This window comes from Salmo salar, chromosome ssa19 (assembly GCF_905237065.1).
Source record: "Salmo salar chromosome ssa19, Ssal_v3.1, whole genome shotgun sequence".
Taxonomy (NCBI): domain Eukaryota; kingdom Metazoa; phylum Chordata; class Actinopteri; order Salmoniformes; family Salmonidae; genus Salmo; species Salmo salar.
In genome coordinates, this window is record NC_059460.1 from 7,559,915 (window position 1) to 7,582,339 (window position 22,425).

At 43.1% G+C, this 22,425-nt stretch overlaps 1 pseudogene; it reads right to left on the reverse strand.

Moving 5' to 3' along the window:
- The window catches only part of LOC106578396 (sarcoplasmic/endoplasmic reticulum calcium ATPase 1-like), a 38,286-nt pseudogene that overhangs the window by 4,738 nt on the left and 11,123 nt on the right, over positions 1-22,425 (reverse strand).

Sequence of the window (22,425 nt, forward strand, 5' to 3'; positions counted from 1 at the left end):
GAACACATAGACTATTCTCCAAAATTCAACCTGAAGTCTATGTGGGTTATGAATGCCTTATGAAGCTGTCTTCTATAACAATCCATCAGGCTACTGTGAGGTCTACCTGTGTCGATTCTAAGGTTCCTGGAGCCACCGGAAGTGGTTAAAAACAGCCTAGAGCTATTGTCATATAAAACGCACATTGTGAAAATCACGCAACTCAACCATCTGTCATTCAGTCAATTCTTAAGGTAGAGACTTCATATTCAGGATTCTGTTTATGTCTACCCCAAAGGCAACGTGTGTGGAGCAAAAGCTTCCTGTGACAACTGGAAGTTGTTAAAAACAGCCTAGAGCAATTGTCATATGGCCAACCAGCAGATAGTGAAAATCACCTCAACTCAACCATGTGCCATTCAGTCAATTCTAAAGGTAGAGACTTCATAGTCAGGATTCTGTTTATGTCTACCCCAAAGACAACGTGTGTGGAGCAAGAGCTTCCTGTGACAACCGGAAGTTGTTAAAAACAGCCTAGAGCTATTGTCATATAAAACACACATAGTGAAAATCACGCAACTCAACCATCTGTCATTCAGTCAATTCTTAAGGTAGAGACTTCATATTCAGGATTCTGTTTATGTCTACCCCAAAGACAACGTGTGTGGAGCAAGAGCTTTCTGTGACAACCGGAAGTTTTTAAAAACAGCCTAGAGCTATTGTCATATAAAACGCACATAGTAAAAATCACGCAACTCAACCATCTGTTATTCAGTCAATTCTTAAGGTAGAGACTTCATATTCAGGATTCTGTTTATGCCTACCCCAAAGACAACGTGTGTTGAGTATGAACTTCCTGTGACAACCGGAAGTTGTTAAAAACACCCTAGAGCTATTGTCATATAACCTGCACATAGTGAAAATCACGCAACTCAACTCTGTGTCATTCAGTCAATTCTTAAGGTAGAGACTTCATATTCAGGATTCCTTCTATGCCTACCCCAAAGACAACGTGTGTCTATTATTTTTGCAAAAAAAACTAAAACACACACACACAATTTGGCCATAGGGACGTAGTGTGGGGCTGAGAGGCTTATACCGCCTTCAATAGTTACTTTTGTTCAAACGATTCAAGAACCGTCAGACCTAGAGCTCCGAAATTTTAGAAACCGGTTCTAGAGCTCAAGTCGATAGTGCACGGTGATTTATGTGGCTCTAGAAGGTTCTCAGACCGGTAAACCGCCTCGTGCATTTGCAACATGTTCAATTCATTTTGAATATCACGGACATGGCGACATGTAGAAATGTCCCAGAGTCGCAAGACTAAGTGCATTGAAACCGCCTCGGCCCATAGAGACGGACCCCAATGTCTCTGTCCGATAGCTCATTCAGGGACCCCGTAGTAACGCCCTGAAAAAGTGGATTTTCAGCACCAATTAAGGCCATTGCTCGGGCACCGAATGACCTATCGAGCCGAAACTTGGGATTCGGGGTCGCCTCACATAGGCCTACACATATTGTCAGAGCTGGACCCGCAGCTATAACGTAACTATGTGTTTTATGTTTTTTTATGGTTAAAATTGAAAGCACTGTGAATTATAGGCTTTCTCTGACATATGTGATAGTTGGCTTCTATACGAGTTGGAAAAAGTGGATTTGGTGTCAGATGGTATCAGAATGACATCTAATTTACTAATGGATGCTGACTGCTGGGTGACGAGCAATGGAGAGGAACCACAGTCACTGCCCGGCCATCCCGAGTTCATCGGGCCAGTCAATTATGCATTTCTGCAGTATTTTTGAGCATGCCTAAATTCGTGATGCTAAATGCCCATTGAATCATATTGCAAACGTAACGCACAATATTGCAAATGTAACGTGCATTTGCAATATGATTCAACAGCCAAAAATATCAACAATGTTGACATGGTGAATCATATTGCAAACGTAACGCGCAATATTGCAAACGTAACGCGCGTTTGCAATATGATTCAACAGCAATAAATATCACCAAAGTTGACATGATGAATCATATTGCAAACGCTATGCGCAATATTGCAAACGTAACGTGCATTTGCAATATGATTCAACAGCCAAAATATCACCAAAGTTGACATGATGAGATCGACACAACGGGCGATGGAGAGGAATCACAGTCAATGCACAGCCATCCCCAGTTCATCGGGACAGTCAATTATACATTTCTGCAGTATTTTTGAGCATGCCTAAATTCGTGATGCTAAATGCCCATTGAATCATATTGCAAACGTAATGTGCAATATTGCAAATGTAACGTGCATTTGCAATATGATTCAACAGCAAAAAATATCACCAAAGTTGACATGATGAAATAAAGACAATGAGCGATAGAGAGGAACCACAGTCACTGCACGGCCATCCCCAGTTCATTGGGACAGTCAATTATGCATTTCTGCAGGGTTTTTGAGCATGCCAAATTCATGATGTTGAGGCCCATTGAAACATATTGCAAATGCGCATCCGTGCACATGGTGACCCGAAATGGGTTACCAGGATACATTTTTTAGAAGGGTTTTAAATGCCTTTAGGGGGGTGCAAGGGGTCCACGGTTGGGTAGGGAGCACCTTCCATCAGTGCCCATCCAATATGGGGCGCCCCTAGTCATTTTGGATATTTTTCCAAAAACAATCGCTAAAAAACGACAGTCCCACTTCTCTCATGTCACCATCAAGCCATGTAGAGGAACCACAGTCACTGTCCGGCCATACCAAGATCATCGGGACAGTCAATTATGCATTTCAGCAGTATTTTTGAGCATGCCTAAATTCGTGATGCTAAATGCCCATTGAATCATCTTGCAAACGTAACGCGCTATATTGCAAACGTAACGCGCATTTGCAATATGATTCAACAGCAAAAAATACCACCAAAGTTGACATGATGAAATCAACACAACGAGCGATGGAGAGGAACCACAGTCACTGCACAGCCATCCCCACTTCATCTGGACAGTCAATTATACATTTCTGCAGTATTTTTGAACATGCCTAAATTCGTGATGCTAAATGCCCATTGAATCATATTGCATACGTAACGCGCTATATTGCAAATTTAACGCACATTTGCAATATGATTCAACAGCCAAAATATCACCAAAGTTGACATGATGAAATCAACACAACGAGCGATGGAGAGGAACCACAGTCACTGCACAGCCATCCCCAGTTCATCGGGACAGTCAATTATACATTTCTGCAGTATTTTTGAGCATGCCTAAATTCGTGATGCTAAATGCCCATTGAATCATATTGCAAACGTAATGCGCAATATTGCAAATGTAACGTGCATTTGCAATATGATTCAACAGCAAAAAATATCACCAAAGTTGACATGATGAAATCAACACAACGAGCGATGGAGAGGAACCACAGTCACTGCGCGGCCATCCCGAGATCATCAGGCCAGTCAATTATGCATTCTGAGCATGTCAAATTCGTAAAAAATGTTTAAAGCAACAGAGTCCCACTTCTCCCTCATCATACATGACAAGTAGTCTGTCTGCGTTGATTCATGGCTTAACATAGGGCTATATATCATTTGGGCAGTATAAATGCCATTTGGACTATGGTTCACTGACTTTTGGGTTTGGAAACCGATTTCCTATGATCGTACATGGCAAACGGACAAACATCCTGATTTGGCACATTCAATACTTTCATACACGTATAATTGACAAAAAAAGAATTGGACATTTCATTTGCACATTTCTAATGGCATTTGGCAAAAAAAGAAAAAAATATGTCACTTTTGACTTCCTATGAAATCATATTCCAAATGCACAAAACATATGCCTTATGCACAAGCAAATGTGTCACTTTTAACTTCCTATGAAATCATATTCAAAATGCACAAAACATATGCCAAAAACAACCCAAAAAATGATGTCAATAATATATGTCAAATGTATGTCCATACAGCTCTTATACATGTGTAATTGACATAAAAATCGAAAAAAATTGAAAAACGGTCCAGAAACCACTCTTTAAGGGGTTGAAAAGTTTTCCAAAAATATGTCATTTTTTCAAAATTTTACTCTTGGGTCTTGAATTGTGTTACATTTGCAATATGAAAATTCACAGCGGAGAGCTCTAGCCATCTATTGGATATTTGCTGTGATTTGGCACATTCAATACTTTCATAATTGACAAAAAAAAGCTTTGGACATGTCATTTTGCAAAAAAAAGAAAAAAATATGTAACTTTTTTCCTATGAAATCATATTCAAAATGCACAAAACATATGCCTTGTGCACAAGCAAAAGCAACCCAAAAAACGACGTCAATAAAAAACGTCATTAGCATGTTCATACAGCTCTTATACATGTATAATTGACATAACAATAATACAAATAAAAAAATCGAAAAACGGTCCAGAAACCACTTTTTTAAGGGGTGATAAGTTTTCAAAAAAAAAATCATTTTATCAAAATCTGACCCTTGGGTGTAGACTTGGGTATCATTTGCTGTATGAAAATCCACGGTGGAGCGCGCTCGCCATCTAAAGGAAATTTGGGGTGTTACAATTGGCAATTGCCATCGGAAAATTGCCATATGATTTGCACGGAGATGGACCACTTTCGGTGGTATTTACAATCGTGTGTATGATTCGTGCTATGCCAATATGTTCCCATGTTATTTTGTCCAAATCAGGGGGGTTTTCCCTTACCTACGCAAACGAATGCTAGAGCTACTGTAAATGTACTGTACTGCCACTGTAAAAAAGGCCGTCCTGCTCCTCTCCTCTCTACCTAACTTCCACTCACAGTCCCTTCAGTTTCCCTTCAGTCCCGTTAGTTTCGCTGCTCATCCTACCATAGTTATCCCTCATCCATCATAGCCCTGCCATTCCCAACCAATCAGAGCGCTTGGAAATGTGCATCTGGACACTGCACCTGCCCACTCTGAGGGTTATCATCATCTGAAGGGAGAAGATGCATCTTTCTGAGGACTTTTATTTTCGACACTAACGCGAATGTCTGAATGTTGCACGTGCATCGAAATGTTAGTTGAGGGGGGTTTATTGGGGGTTTTACATGCTGTGTAATATTGACAGTAATTTTTGTGTTTATTATTTATTTCACCTTTGTTTAACCAGGAAGGCAAGTTGAGAACAAGTACTCATTTACAATTCGACCTGGCCAAGATAAAGCAAGCAGTTTGACACATACAACAACACAGAGTTACACATGGAGTAAAACAAACATACAGTCAATAATATAGTAAAAAAATAAGTCTATATACAATGTGAGCAAATGAGGTGAGATAAGGGAGGTAAAGGCAAAAAAGGCCATGGTGGCGAAGCAAATACAATATAGCAAGTAAAACACTGGAATGGTAGATTTGCAGTGGAAGATAGTGCAAAGTAGAAATAGAAATAATGGGGTGCAAAGGAGCAAAATAAATAAATACAGTAGGGGAAGAGGGTAGTTGTTTGGGCTAAATTATAGATTGGCTATGTACAGGTGCAGTAATCTGTGAGCTGCTCTGACAGCTGATGCTTAAAGCTAGTGAGGGAGATAAGTGTTTCCAGTTTTAGAGATTTTTGTAGTTCGTTCCAGTCATTGGCAGCAGAGAACTGGAAGGAGAGGCAGCCGAAGGAGGAATTGGCTTTGGGGGTGACCAGAGAGATATACCTGCTGGAGCGTGTGCTACAGGTGGGTGCTGCTATGGTGACCAGTGAGCTGAGATAAGGGGGAACTTTACCTAGCAGGGTCTTGTAGATGACCTGGAGCCAGTGGGTTTGGCAACGAGTATGAAGCGAGGGCCAGCCAACGAGAGCATACAGGTCGCAGTGGTGGGTAGTATATGGGGCTTTGGTGACAAAACAGATTGCACTGTGATAAACTGCATCCAATTTATTGAGTAGGGTATTGGAGGCTATTTTGTAAATGACATCGCCGAAGTCGAGGATCGGTAGGATGGTCAGTTTTACGAGGGTATGTTTGGCAGCATGAGTGAAAGATGCTTTGTTGCGAAATAGGAAGCCAATTATAGATTTAACTTTGGATTGGAAATGTTTGATGTGAGTCTGGAAGGAGAGTTTACAGTTTAATCAGACACCTAGGTATTTGTAGTTGTCCACATATTCTAAGTCAGAACCGTCCAGAGTAGTGATGCTGGACGGGCGGGCAGCTGCAGGCAGCAATCGGTTGAAGAGCATGCATTTAGTTTTACTTGTATTTAAGAGCAGTCGGAGGCCACGGAAGGAGAGTTGTATGGCATTAAAGCTCGTCTGGAGGGTAGTTAACACAGTGTCCAAAGAAGGGCCAGAAGTATACAGAATGGTGTCGTTTGCGTAGAGGTGGATCAGAGACTCACCAGCAGAAAGAGCGACATCATTGATGTATACAGAGAAAAGAGTCGGCCCAAGATTTGAACCCTGTGGCACCCCCATAGAGACTGCCAGAGGCCCGGACAACAGGTCCTCCGATTTGACACACTGAACTCTGTAGTTGGTGAACCAGGCGAGGCAATCATTTGAGAAACCAAGGCTGTTGAGTCTGCCAATAAGGATATGGTGATTGACAGAATCGAAAGCCTTGGCCAGGTCAATGAATACAGGTGCACAGTATTGTTTCTTATCGATGGTGGTTAAGATATCGTTTAGGACCTTGAGTGTGGCTGAGGTGCACCCATGACCAGCTCTGAAACCAGATTGCATAGCGGAGAAGGTGCGGTGGGATTCAAATTGGTTGGTAATCGGTTTGTTTACCTGGCTTTCGAAGACTTTAGAGAGGCAGGGTAGGATAGATATAGGTCTGTAGCAGTTTGGGTCAAGAGTGATCTTTGGGAATCTTAGACGACACGAAAGAGAGGTTGAACAGGCTAGTAATAGGGGTTGCAACAATTTCTGCAGATAATTTTAGAAAGAATGGGTCCAGATTGTCTAGCCCAGCTGATTTGTAGGGGTCCAGAATTTGCAGCTCTTTCAGAACATCAGCTGACTGGATTTGGGAGAAGGAGAAATGGGGAAGTCTTGGGCGAGTTGCTGTGGGGGGTGCAGTGCTGTTGACCGGGGTAGGGGTAGCCAGGTGGAAAGCATGGCCAGCCGTAGAAAAATGCTTCTTGAAATTCTCAATTATAGTGGATTTATCGGTGGTGACAGAGTTTCCTATCCTCAGTGCAGTGGGCAGCTTGGAGGAGATGCTCTTATTCTCCAAGGACTTTACAGTGTCCTTGAACTTTTTTGAATTTGTGTTGCAGGAAGCAAATTTCTGCTTGAAAAAGCTAGCCTTGGCTTTTCTAACTGCCGGTGTATATTGGTTTCTAACTTCCCTGAAAAATTGCATATCACGGGGGCTGTTCGATGCTAATGCAGAATGCCACAGGATATTTTTGTGTTGGTTAACCTCTTACATCTAGATGTTCCGCAAGCGGAACACCTGCTCCAATATCCAAAGATGGGCGTGGCGCGAAATACAAATTCCTCTAAAATCCGAAAACTTCCATTTTTCAAACATATGACTATTTTACAGCATTTTAAAGACAAGACTCTCATTAATCTAACCACACTGTCCGATTTCAAAAAGGCTTTACAGCGAAAGCAAAACATTAGATTATGTCAGCAGAGTACCCAGCCAGAAATAATCAGACACCCATTTTTCAAGCTAGCATATAATGTCACATAAACCCAAACCACAGCTAAATGCAGCACTAACCTTTGATGATCTTCATCAGATGACACTCCTAGGACATTATGTTATACAATACATGCATGTTTTGTTTAATCAAGTTCATATTTATATCAAAAAACAGCTTTTTACATTAGCATGTGACTAGCATGTGACTAGCATTCCCACCGAACACTTCCGGTGAATTTACTAAATTACTCACGATAAACGTTCACAAAAAACATAAATTATTTTAAGAATTGTAGATACAGAACTCCTTTATGCAATCGCGGTGTCCGATTTTAAAATAGCTTTTCGGTGAAAGCACATTTTGCAATATTCTGAGTAGATAGCCCGGCCATCACGGGCTAGCTATTTTGACACCCACCAAGTGTGGTACTCACCAAACTCAGATTTACTATTAGAAAAATTGGATTACCTTTGCTGTTCTTCGTCAGAATGCACTCCCAGGACTGCTACTTCAATAACAAATGTTGGTTTGGTTCCAAATAATCCATAGTTATATCCAAATAGCGGCGTTTTGTTAGTGCGTTCAAGACACTATCCGAAGGGTAAAGAAGCGGTGATGCGCGTTTCGTGACAAAAAAATTCAAAATATTCCATTACCGTACTTCGAAGCATGTCAAACGCTGTTTAAAATCAATTTTTATGCGATTTTTCTTGTAAAAAAGCGATAATATTCCGACCGGGAAACCCTGTTTTCGTTCAAAGACGAAAAAATAAAAACATGGTGTCGGGTCGTGCACGCGCCCCAGTCTCATTGTTCTCAGATCGACCACTATCCAAATGCGCTACTGTTTTTCAGCCATGGCCTTCAAAGTCATGATTAAACGTTCTGGAGCCGTCTAAGAGCCTATGGGAGCATTAGAAAATATCACGTTATGCCAGAGATCCCCTGTTTTGGATAGAGATGATCAAGAAGGCCAAGAAATAGTCAGAGAGAGCGCTTCCTGTTTGGAATCTTCTCAGGTTTTGGCCTGCCAAATGAGTTATTTTATACTCACAGACACCATTCAAACAGTTTTAGAAACTTTAGGGTGTTTTCTATCCAAATCAAACAATTATATGCATATTCTAGTTACTGGGAAGGAGTAGTAACCAGATTAAATCGGGTACGTTTTTTATCCGGCCGTGCAAATACTGCCCCCTATCCCCAACAGGTTAATCAAATCAAATGTATTTATATAGCCCTTCTTACATCAGCTGATATCTCAAAGTGCTGTACAGAAACCCAGCCTAAAACCCCAAACAGCAAGCAATGCAGGTGTAGAAGCACGGTGGCTAGGAAAAACTCCCTAGAAAGGCCAAAACCTAGGAAGAAACCTAGAGAGGAACCAGGCTATGAGGGGTGGCCAGTCCTCTTCTGGCTGTGCCGGGTGGAGATTATAACAGCACATGGCCAAGATGTTCAAATGTTCATAAATGACCAGCATGGTCAAATAATAATAATCATAGTAGTTGTCGAGGGTGCAACAAGTCAGTAACACAAGAGTAAGTGTCAGTTGGCTTTTTCATAGCCGATCTTTGAGAGTATCTCTACTGCTCCTGCTGTGTCTAGAGAGTTGAAAACAGCAGGTCTGGGACAGGTAGCACGTCCGGTGAACAGGTCAGGGTTCCAGCAGGTCTGGGACAGCAGGTCTTGGACAGGTAGCACGTCCGGTGAACAGGTCAGGGTTCCACAGCTGCAGGCAGAACAGTTGGAACTGGAGCAACAGCACGGCCAGGTGAACTGGGGACAGCAAGGAGTCATCAAGCCAGGTAGTCCTGAGGCATGGTCCTAGGGCTCAGGTCCTCCGAGAGAGAGAAAGAAAGAAAGAAAGAAAGAAAGAAAGAAAGAAAGAAAGAAAGAAAGAAAGAAAGAAAGAAAGAAAGAAAGAAAGAAAGAAAGAAAGAAAGAAAGAGAGAGAGAGAATTAGAGAGAGCATATTTAAATTCACACAGGACACCGGAAAAGACAAGAGAAATGCCCCAGATGTGACAGACTGACCCTAGCCCCCCGACACATAAACTACTGCAGCATAAATACTGGAGGCTGAGACAGGAGGGTTCAGGAGACACTGTGGCCCCATCCGATGAAACCCCCGGACAGGGCCAAACAGGCAGGATATAACCCCACCCACTTTGCCAAAGCACAGCCCCCACACCACTGGACGGATATCTACAACCACCAACATACCTTCCCGGGACAAGGCCGAGTATAGCCCACAAAGATCTCCGCCACGGCACAACCCAAGGGGGGGGGCGCTAACCCAGACAGGAAGACCACGTCAGTGACTCAACCCACTCAAGTGACACACCCCTCCCAGGGACGGCATGGAAGAACACCAGTAAGCCAGTGAGTCAGCCCCTGTAATAGGGGTAGAGGCAGAGAATCCCAGTGGAAAGAGGGGAAACCGGCCAGGCAGAGACAGCAAGGGCGGTTCGTTGCTCCAGCCTTTCCGTTCACCTTCACACCCCTGGGCCAGACTACACTTAATTATAGGAACTACTGAAGAGATGTGTCTTCAGTAAAGACTTAAAGGTTGAGACTGAGTCTGCGTCTCTCACATGGGTAGGCAGACTATTCCATAAAAATTGAGCTCTATAGGAGAAAGCCCTGCCTCCAGCTGTTTGCTTAGAAATTCTAGGAACAATTAGGAGGCCCGTGTCTTGTGACCGTAGCGTACGTGTAGGTATGTACGACAGGACCAAATCAGAAAGATAGGTAGGAGCAAGCCCATGTGTAACGGCTGTCTGTGGATGTAGACCAAGGTGCAGCGGAGTTAGTGTTCATCTTGAATTTTAATAACCGTAAGAACACTACACAACAAAAACAAGAAAACCGACAGCCAAACAGTACTGTCAGGTGCAAGACACTAAACAGAAACAATCCCCCACAAAACCCAAAGGAAAAACAGGCTCCTTATGTGTGACTCCCAATCAGCAACAACGAACTACAGCTGTGCCTGATTGGGAGCCACACACATCCCAAAACAAAGAAATACAAAAACATAGAAAAATGAACATAGAACGCCCACCCAATGTAACACCCTGGCCTAACCAAAATAAAGAACAAAAACCCCTCTCTATGGCCAGGGCGTTACACCATGTAATGCTTTGTAGGTTAGCAGTAAAACCTTGAAATCAGCCCTTGCCTTAACAGGAAGCCAGTGTAGGGAGGCTAGCACTGGAGTAATATGATCACATTTTTTGGTTCTAGTCTGGATTCTAGCAGCCGTATTTAGCACTAACTGAAGTTTATTTAGTGCTTTATCCGGGTAGCCGGAAAGTAGAGCATTGCAGTAGTCCAACCTAGAAGTAACAAAGGCATGGATTAATTTTTCTGCGTCATTTTTGGACAGAAAGTTTCTGATTTTCTTTCATTTGTATGTACGTCTGTGTCTTTGCATGTGCCTGTGTGTGTTGGCTGTGTGCATGGTCTGTGTCTGACCTGTTGAGGGCATTGGACATCTCAATGGTGACCAGCACGGACAGAGCCATGGTCATAGGGGCAGAGGCCTCAAAAACCTTGCATACAATTCTGGTGAAGTCTTTGTTCTCGTCGTGGCACTGCATGAAGTGGGACAGTTGGTGAAAGGTGACTCCGGGGCCGTTGGGATCGTACATGAACCACCAGACGGCCGCTGCGACAGTGGCGGCACGGACATATCCTGGAGTGAACCAAAGAGACTCACTGTCAGACACGGACTCAAGTTATGAACACCTTGGTGGTGTTCAACAAGCCCTTACAGGACATTACTAATGCAAAACAGACAGGGGATACATCCTAATGGCACCTAATTCCCTTCAAAGTGCACTACTTTTGCCCAGAGCCTTATTCGTTGCCACCGCCCCGTCCTGTTCTTCCATGCTTACCTCCGATGACCATTTATCTGAAGAACAGCCAGCCGGAGATCAGGGGTTCCTTGGCGGAACGGGGGCGGCGCCCCATGATGTCGAGGTCGGGGGGGTTGAATCCCAGGGCGGTGGCAGGCAGACCGTCAGTCACCAGGTTGACCCACAGCAGCTGGACAGGGATAAGAGCCTCAGGTAGACTCAGGGTGGCAGTCAAGAAGATACTGAGAGAGAGAAGGAAGGAAAACGGGGATTGATTGATTTTGATTTAAAAAAGTACCAATTCCAGAGGATAACACATGAAAGGATGGGGAGGACAAGGAGGAGAGAAGTTAGGTCCCTGAGCTAATGTGTAGGCTTTAGCTTGACGGGCTAACATCGTCTCAGAGAGCCCGGGTTCAAAACCAAGTCGGTCCCATACAGACACTCACCAGACAACCTCACCAACATTGGAGGAGATGAGGTAGCGGATGAACTGCTTCATGTTGTTGTAGATGGCACGACCCTCCTCGACAGCGGACACAATGGAAGAAAAGTTGTCATCAGCCAGGATCATCTCAGAGGCAGACTTGGCAACGTCAGTGCCAGAGCCCATGGCAATGCCAATCTCTGCCTTTTTCAGTGCGGGGGCATCGTTCACTCCATCACCAGTCTGGTTTAAGGGAGGGAGAGAGAGAGTGTCGGTTGAAGAAATGCAATTACACATCAGTCATTCAAAGATCAGCGGAGGAACAGTATCAGGTCGAGTGTACTAACAGTTACGTTACAAACTTGGGGGTAAACTTTGGATTCACTTGAACTACTGTCAAATGTTTGAAGACGTGTGCATTTTATAGTATGTTGCACGTACAGTACCAGTCAAAAGGGTTTTTCTAGATTTTTACTGTTTGCTAGATTGTAGAATAATAGTGAAGACATCAAAATTATGAAATAACACATATGGAATCATATAGTAACCAAAAAAGTGTTAAACAAATCAAAATAGATTTTATATTTGAGATTCATCAAAGTTGCCTTGATGACAGCTTTGCACACTCTTGGCATTCTCTCAACCAGCTTCACCTGGAATGCTTTTCCAACAGTCTTGAAGGAGTTGCCACATATGCTGAGCACTTGTTGGCTGCTTTTCCTTCACTCTGTGGTCCAACTCATCCCAAACCATCTCAACGGGGTTGAGGTTGGGTGATTGTGGAGGCCAGGTCATCTGTTGCAGAAAACCATCACTCTCCTGTTTGGTCAAATAGCCATACACAACCTGGAGTTGTTTTTGGTCATTGTCCTGTTGAAAAACAAATGATTGTCCCATTAAGTGCAAACCATATGGGATGGCGTATCGCTGCAGAATGCTGTGGTAGCCATGCTGGTTAAGTGTGCCTTGAATTCTAAATAAATCACACAGTGTCACCAGCAAAGTACCTACACACCATCACACCTGCTCTTCCATGCGGAGATCATCCGTTCACCTACTCTGCGTATCAGAAAGACATGGAGGTTGTAACCAAAAATCTTTACCAAATAGGGCTATCTTCTGTATACCACCCTTCCTTGTCACAACACAACTGATTGGCTCAAACGCATTATGAAGGAAAGAAATTCAACAAATTAACCTCTATGGGCTAGGTGGGACGTCCCACCTACTCAACAGCCAGTGTAATCCCGTGGCGCGATATTCAAATACCTCAAAAATGCAAAAACTTCAATTTTTCAAACATATGACTATTTTACACCATTTTAAAGACAAGACTCTCGTTAATCTAACCACACTGTCCGATTTCAAAAAGGCTTTACAACGAAAGCAAAACATTAGATTATGTCAGCAGAGTAGCCAGACAGAAATAATCAGACACCCATTTTTCAAGCTAGCATATAATGTCACATAAAACCCAAACCACAGCTAAATGCAGCACTAACCTTTGATGATCTTCATCAGATGACAACCCTAGGACATTATGTTATACAATACATGCATGTTTTGTTCAATCAAGTTCATATTTATATCAAAAACCAGCTTTTTACATTAGCATGTGACTAGCATGTGACTAGCATTCCGACCGAACACTGCCGGTGAATTTACTAAATTACTCACGATAAACGTTCACAAAAAGCATAACAATTATTTTAAGAATTATAGATACAGAACTCCTCTATGCACTCGATATGTCCGATTTTAAAATAGCTTTTCGGTGAAAGCACATTTTGCAATATTCTAAGTAGATAGCCCGGCATCACAGGGCTAGCTATTTAGACACCCAGCAAGTTTAGCACTCACCAAAGTCAGATTTACTATAAGAAAAATGTTATTACCTTTGCTGTTCTTCGTCACAATGCACTCTCAGGACTTCTACTTCAATAACAAATGTTGGTTTGGTCCCAAATAATCCATTGTTATGTCCAAATAGCGGCGTTTCGTTCGTGCGTTCAAGACACTATCCGAAAGGGTAAATAAGGGTGACGAGCATGGCGCATTTCGTGAAAAAAAAATTCTAAATATTACATTGTCGTACTTCGAAGCATGTCAACCGCTGTTTAAAATCGATTTTTATGCCATTTTTCTCGTAAAAAAGCGATAATATTCCGACCGGGAAAGCGTGTATACGTACAAAGAGAGAGAAAATAAAAACATCTCGTTTCATTCAGCCAAAAGTGTTCAAGCTTGGTTTCATCAGACCAGAGAATCTTCTTTCTCATGGTCTGAGAGTCATTTACGTGCCTTTTGACACACTCCAAGCGGGCTGTCATGTGCCTTTTACTGAGGAGTGGCATCCGTCTGACCATTCTACCATATAGGCCTGATTGGTGGAGGGCTGCAGAGATGGTTGTCATTCTGGAATGTTCTCCCATCTTCATAGAGGAACTCTGAAGCTCTGTCAGAGTGACCATCGGGTTCGTGTTCACCTCCCCCCGATTGCTCGGTTTGAACGGGCGGCCAGCTCCAGGAAGAGTCTTAGTGGTTCCAAACTTCTTCCATTTTAGAATGATGGGTGCCACTGTGTTCTTGGGGACCTTCAATGCTGCAGACATTTTTTGGTACCCTTCCCCAGATTTGTGCCTCTACACAATCCTGTCTCGGAGCTCTATCAATCAATTAATCAAATGTATTTATAAAGCCCTTTTTACATGAGCCAATGTCACAAAGTGCTATACAGAAACCCAGCCTAAAACCCCAAACAGCAAGCAATGCAGATGTAGAAGCACGGTGGCTAGGAAAAACTCCCTAGAAAGGCAGGAACCTAGGAAGAAACCTAGAGAGGAACCAGGCTCTGAGGGGTGGCCAATCCTCCTCTGGCTGTGCCGGGTTGAGATTATAACAGTACATGGCCAAGATGTTCAAACGTTCATAGATGACTAGCAGGGTCAAATAATAATAATAGTCACAGTGGTTGTAGAAGGTGCAACAGGTCAGCACAGCAAATGACTGTAGGCTTTTCATAGCTGAGCATTCAGAGTTAGAGACAGCAGGTGCGGTAGAGAGAGAGAGTTGAGAAACAGCAGGTCCGGGACAAGGAAGCACATCTGGTGAACATGTCAGGGTTCCATAGCTGCAGGCAGAACAGTTGAAACTGGAGCAGCAGCTCAACCAGGTGGACTGGGGACAGCAAGGAGTCATCAGGCCAGGTAGTCATGAGGCATGGTCCCAGGGCTCAGGTCCTCCGGGAGGGAGGGATTACTTCATGATTCCACATGTGTTATTTCATAGTTCTGATGTCTTCACTATTATTATACAATGTAGAGAATGCCAAGAGTGTGCAAAGCTGTCATCAAGGCAATGCATGGCTACATTGAAGAATCTGAAATATAAAATATATTTTGATTTGTTTAACACTTTTTTTGTTACTACATGATTCCATGTGCGTTTTTTTATAGTTTTGATGTCTTCACTATTATTCTACAATGTAGAAAATATTAAAAATAAAGAAAAACCCTGGAATGAGTAGGTGTGTCCAAACTTTTGACGGGTACTGTATGTAAATAAGGTATTTCATTTTTCTTTTATATATACATTTGCAAAAATAAAAATAAACCTGTTTTCACTTTGTCATTGTGGGGTATTGTGTGTAGATTGATATTTATTTAATCAATTTTAGAATAAGCCTGTAGCGTAACAAAAAGTGTAAAAAGTGAAGGGCTCTGAATACTTTCCAAATGCACTGCAGCACAGACACAACAACCAGGGTACAAGTCTATATTAGGTATGAGTGCTTGAGGAGAGGAGGCAGTGGTACACTAACCAGTGATCATAATGACGCGGATTCCAGCAGTTTTGCACAGCTGAATGGCGGGCATAACCTCCTTACGCGGGGGATCCAGCATACCAACACAGCCAACGAAGGTCAGGTTAGTCTGGGGATGAGGGGAGAGAGGGAGCAAGGTGAGGATGGTAGTCAAAACCCACTCGGATCTATCTGGATCTATCCATCCATTCATCTATCCATCCAGCAATCTAGCCATGTATCCATCCATGTATCCATCCATCCATCCTCTCATTTATCCATCTTCCCATCCACCCATCCATCTATCTACAGATGGAAATATTTCTTCCTCACCTCGTAATGAATGAACTTGGTCGAATCCTCAAGCTTCATTTCCTCAATCTTCAGGGGGGTGTCACGGGTGGCAAGGGCAATGCAGGGTATCGTGGCCGCAACCCCATTCCTTGATCAAAGCCAAGATATTGTCCTTGACGGCACCAGTCAGAGGAACGCGGGTGTTGCCAACACGAACATAGGCACATCTGTCAATGACACCCTCGGGGGCGCCCTATTGGGTGAGGAGGAAACCGGAGAGAGGATATGTTTTCACAAATGGACCAAATCAAACTCCTTTACTGCTTTGAAAATAGAGTTGTCGAGAAGAATTGTCGAGTAGAAAGCTATTTATAATTTGCTGTCTAACTAAAAGCCTCAATGATCAGGCTATAATTTAGTGGCTAATAATCTGCTCGCAACGGAATAATATGGCATAAGCCCATGTTTGACTCGAGGGAATTAGAGGAAGAGGACTAGAATTTGTAAAAAAAATTATTTAACTTTTATTTAACTAGGCAAGTCAGTTAAGAACAAATTCTTATTTACAAGAATTTTAGAAGAGAGAGAAAGTGGAGAGAGGGAAGAGCTGACCTTCACAAACATCTTAGCTCTGCCATCGCCCTTGGCGGGCGTGCAGTACACAGATATGGACTTCCTGTCACGGGAGAACTCCAGGGTGAATTCCTTCTTCATCAGCTGCTTGATCACAGCGCAACAGGCATTGGCTCTATCAGGCTTGGACAGGCCTGTAACGTTGGAGTTGAACACGTTCATCTTTTCAACCAGGCAGCACATGGCGGTCTCGGTGGCCTCACCCACCTTCTCATAGACCTTCTTCGCCTGGAAGGAAGGGAGAGAGAGAAATAGAGAGAAAGTGTCATAGGAAGGAAATTAAGAAAAAGCAGAGGGCAAAATCTACAGCTACGGGACATGTTTTGTAATCATAAAACATGTTATTTGATGTGTGTTATCCATGACTGCAAAGAAGCACATTTCAGTTGCCATGCTTTCTATCACAATGACATGGTCAGAGCATAAATCTGTGTTAGCCATGTTGTTTTATCTGTGTTTAGGGAACTATAGAAGAAAAGGAGCGTCATACCAATAACTTGATATGTAAACTGAAATTTTGATGGATAGAATGAATGAATGAATGAATGGTCCTCTGTCCCTGTCTACTAAATAAGATAAATAAATAACAAATAAATCAATGAATTACTTCATTGTAGTCCAGAGAGGAGTCATTGCACAGGGAGCTGATGGTTGCCAGCTCAACAAGGCCATCGTAGGATCCGCAGGGGGTCTTAACACCTCCCTGGGAGCTAAGAGAGGAAGACATATGGAGAGATTGACAGAGGGAAAGAAGGAAGATATAGGGAGAATAGAGGAGGAGAAAGGGGGAATAAAGAGAAAATGCATCAACATAATTGTTAGATGAAGCTTTGTAGCTTTATGTTGGACAAGAGTCGTAAAGTTATCGGCGGTTGCCACGGGAACGGGACTACTTACACTTCTCCCTCAGGGGTGTACTTGGACCCCGAGATGTCAAACATGTCCAGGTCGACATGGTCGCCATCAACATTCTTGATGATGAACATCTAGACAGAAAGAAATGAAAAGAAGTTGTGAAATGACTGTTCAGTTTTTGTGCGTAAGTGTCTGAATGTGCCCAAATCGGTCACCTGGTGAACAATACACTGCCCAATGTCGACAAACTTGGCAGGCTAAAACATGGACCCACCTTGGTCACACACATCTGGTTGGTGGTCGGGGTTCCGGTCTTGTCAGAGCAGATGACGGAGGTGCAACCCAGGGTCTCAACAGATGGTAGAGAGCGGACAATAGCATTCTTCTTGGCCCTACGGCGGGTACCGAGAGCCAGGCAGGTGGTGATGACAGCAGGCAGACCTTGTAGAGAGATGATGTTTGAAACCATGAGTAAATCAAATAGCAGTGGCATAGTGAGAATGACAAGCACATTGTCACAACTGAATATCACAAACAACAAACACTGTGTGTCAACCGCACAACCTGAACAACTACGCACTCGCACAAAAACACACGGACACACACACACATAGGGCCAGACGGATTGAAAGGATGTGTACTCAGAGCATCCGCTGACCAGCTGGCAAGTGTCTTCACTGCCATTTTCAACCACTCTCTGACCCAGTGTGTAATACGTACAGTTGAAGTCGGAAGTTTAAATGCACTTAGGTTGGAGTCATTAAAACTCGTTTTTCAACCACTCCACAAATTTCTTGTTAACAAACTATAGTTTTGGCAAGTCGGTTAGGACATCTACTTTGTGCATGACACAAGTCATTTTTCCAACAATTGTTTACAGACAGATTATTTCACCTATAAATCACTGTATCACAATTCCAGTGGGTCAAAAGTTTACATACACTAAGTTGACTGTGCCTTTGAACAGCTTGGAAAATTTCAGAAAATGTCATGGCTTTAGAAGCTTCTGAAAGGCTAATTGACATAATTTGAGTCAATTGGAGGTGTACCTGTTGATGTATTTCAACGCCTACCTTCAAGCTCAGTGACTCTTTGCTTGACATCATGGGAAAATCAAAAGAAGTCAGCCAAGACCTCAGAAAAAAGTCTGGTTCATCCTTGGGAGCAATTTCCAAATGCCTGAAGGTACCACGTTCATCTGTACAAACAATAGTACGCAAGTATAAACACCATGGGACCACGCAGCTGTCATACCGCTCAGGAAGGGGACGCATTCTGTCTCCTAGAGATGAACGTACTTTGGTATGAAAAGTGCAAATCAATCCCAGAACAACAGCAAAGGACCTTGTGAAGATGCTGGAGGAAACAGGTACCAAAGTATCTATATCCAAGGTAAAACGAGTCCTATATCGACATAACCTGAAAAGCTGCTCAGCAAGGAAGAAACCACTGCTCCAAAACCATCATAAAAGAGCCAGACTATGGTGTGCAACTGCACATGGGGACAATGATCGTACTTTTTGGAGAAATGTCCTCTGGTCTGATGAAACAAAAATAGAACTTTTTGGCCATAATGACCATCGATATGTTTGGAGGAAAAAGGGGGAGGCTTGCAAGCCGAAGAACACCATCCCAACCGTGAAGCACGGAGCTGGTAGCATCATGTTGTGGGGGTGCTTTGCTGCAGGAGGGACTGGTGCACTTCATAAAATAGATGGCATCATGAGGATGGAAGATTATGTGTATATATTAAAGCAACATCTCAAGACATCAGGCAGGAAGTTAAAGCTTGGTGGCAAATGGGTCTTCCAAATGGACAATGACCCCAAGCATACTTCCAAAATTGTGGCAAAATGGCTTAAAGACAACAAAGTCAAGGTATTGGAGTGGCCATCACAAAGCCCTGACCTCAATTCCTATAGAAAATTTGTGGGCAGAACTGAAAAAGAAGTGCGAGCAAGGAGTCCTACAAACCTGACTCAGTTACACCAGCTCTGTCAGGAGGAATGGGCCAAAATTCACCCAACTTGTTGTGGGAAGCTTGTGGGTGGCTACCCAAAACGTTTGACCCAAGTTAAACAATTGAAAGGCAATGCTACCAAATACTAATTGAGTGCATGTAAACTTCTGACTCACTGGGAATGTGATGAAAGAAATAAAAGCTGAAATAAATAATTCTCTCTAGTATTATTCTGACATTTCACTTTCTTAAAATAAAGTAGTGATCCTAACTGACCTAAGACAGGGAATTTTTACTAGGATTAAATGTCAGGAATTGTGAAAAACTGAGTTTCAATGTATTTGGCTAAGGTGTATGTAAACTTACAAGTTCAACTGTATGTTTCAAGCAGACCACCATAGTCCCTGTGCCTAAGAATGCCAAGGTAACCTGTCTAAATGACACATAGCATCACTCACATCCATAGCCATGAAATAGTTTGAAAAGCTGGTCATGCCTCACATCAACACCATCATCCAAGATATCCTGGATACACTCCAAATTTCATACCGCCCCAAAAGATCCACAGATGATGCAATCTCTATTGCACTCCACACGGCCCTTTCCCACCTGGACAAAAACAAAAGGAACACCTATGTGTGAATGCTGTTCGTTGACTACAGCTCAGAGATCAACACAATAGTGTCCTCCAAGCTCATCACTAAGCTAAGGACCCTGGGATTAAGCTGGATCCTGGACTTCCTGATGGGCCAGCCCTAGGTGGTGAGGAGGGTAGGCAACAACACATCTGCCACGCTGACCCTCAACACAGTGTCCCCTCAGGGGAGCGTGCTTAGTCCCCTCCTGTACCTCCTGTTCACCGACGACTGCATGGCCTTAAACGACTTCAACATAATTTTTAAGTTTGCTGACGACATTACGGTGCTAGGCCTGATCACAGACGACAATGAGACTGCCTCCAGAGAGAAGGTCAGAGACCTGGCAGTGTGATGCCAGGACAACAAAAACAAACATCAGCAACACAAAGGAGCTGATCATGGACCGTAGGAAACTGAGTGCCGAGCACACCCCCCATCTACATCGACAGGGTTGTAGTTGAGCAGGTCTAGACCTTCAAGTTCCTCGGTGTCCACATCACTAAATAATTATCATGGTCCACACACACTAACACAGTCATAACGAGGGCACAACAATGCCTCTTCCTTTTCAAGACTGAAAAGATTTAGCACGAGCCATTTACAGCTGCACCATTGAGAGCAACTTGACTGTTCATGTCACCGCTTCATATGGCAACTGCTTGGCATTCAACCGCAAGGCGCTACAGGGGGTAGTGCGTACGGCCCAGTACATCACTGGAGCCAAGCCCCCTGCCATCCAGGACCTCTATACCAGCCGGTGTCAGAGGAAGGCCCTAAAAATGGTCAAAGACTCCAGTCACCCTAGTCATTGACTGTTCGCTCTGCTACCGAACGGCAAGCGGTACCGGAGCACCAAGTCTAGTTCCAAGAGGCTTCTAAACAGCTTCTACCCCACAAGCCATAAGACTTCTGAACATCTAATCAAATGGCTACCCAGACTATTTGCATTGCACTCTTTTATGCTGCTTCTACTCTGTGTTATGATCTATGCATAGTCACTTTAATAACTGTACCTACATGTAGATATTACCACAATTACCTCAACTAATCGGTGCTCCTGTGCATTGACTCTGTACCGGTACCCCCTGTATATAGCCTCGCTATTGTTATTTTACTACTGCACTTTAATTATTTGTAAATTGTTTTATTTTTTTGTCTTAAAACTGCATTTTTGGTTAAGGGCTTGTAAGTAAGCGTTTCAATGTAAGGTCTACACCTGTTGTATTTGGCACATGTGACAAATAAAACTTGATTTGAAAACTATGAAATAACACATATGGAATCATGTAGAATCCAAAAAAGTGTAAAACGAATCAAAATATATTTTATCTTTTAGATTCTTCGAAGTAGCCACCCTTTGTCTTGATGACAGCTTTGCCTTGATGACAGACATGAAGAAGAAATGACAGTCCATCATTACTTTAAGACATGAAGGTCAGTCAATCCGGACAATATCAAGAACTTTGAATGTTTCTTCATGTGCAGTCTCAAAAACCATCAAGCGCTATGATGAAACTGGCTCTCATGAGGACCACCACAGGAAAGGAAGACCCAGAGTTCACTAGAGTTAACTGGACCTCAGATTGTAGCCCAAGTAAATGCTCCACAGAGTTCAAGTAACAGACACATATCAGCGTCAACTGTTCGGAAGAGACTGCGTGAATCAAGCCTTCGTGGTCGAATTGCTGCAAAGAAACCACCCCTAAAGGAAACCAATAAGAAGAAGAGAATAGCTTGGGCCGAGAAACACGAGCAATGGACATTAGACTGATGGAAATCTGTCCATTGGTCTGATTAGTCCAAATGTGAAATGTTTGGTTCCAACCGCCGTGTCTTTCTGAGATGCAGAGTAGGTGAAAGGATGATCTCCACAAATGTAGTTCCCACTGTGAAGCATGGAGAAGGAGGTGTGATTGCGTTGGGGTGCTTTGCTGGTGACACTGTCTGTGATTTATTTAGAATTCAAGGCACACTTAACCAGCATGGCTACCAAAGCATTCTGCAGCAATACACCATCACATCTGGTTTAAGCTTAGTGGGACTATCATTTGTTTTTCAACAGGACAATGACCCAAAACACACCTCCAGGCTGTGTAAGGGCTATTTGACCAAGAAGGAGAGTGATGGTATGCTGCATCAGATGACCTGGCCTCCACAATCACCCGACCTCAAGCCAATTGAGATGGTTTGGGATGAGTTGGACTGCAGAGTGAAGGAAAAGTGGCCAACAAGTGCTCAGCATATGTGGGAACTCCTTCAAGACTATTGGAAAAGCATTCCTCATGAAGCTGGTTGAGAGAAAGCCAAGAGTGTGCAAAGCTGTCATCAAGACAAAGGGTGGCTACTTTGAAGA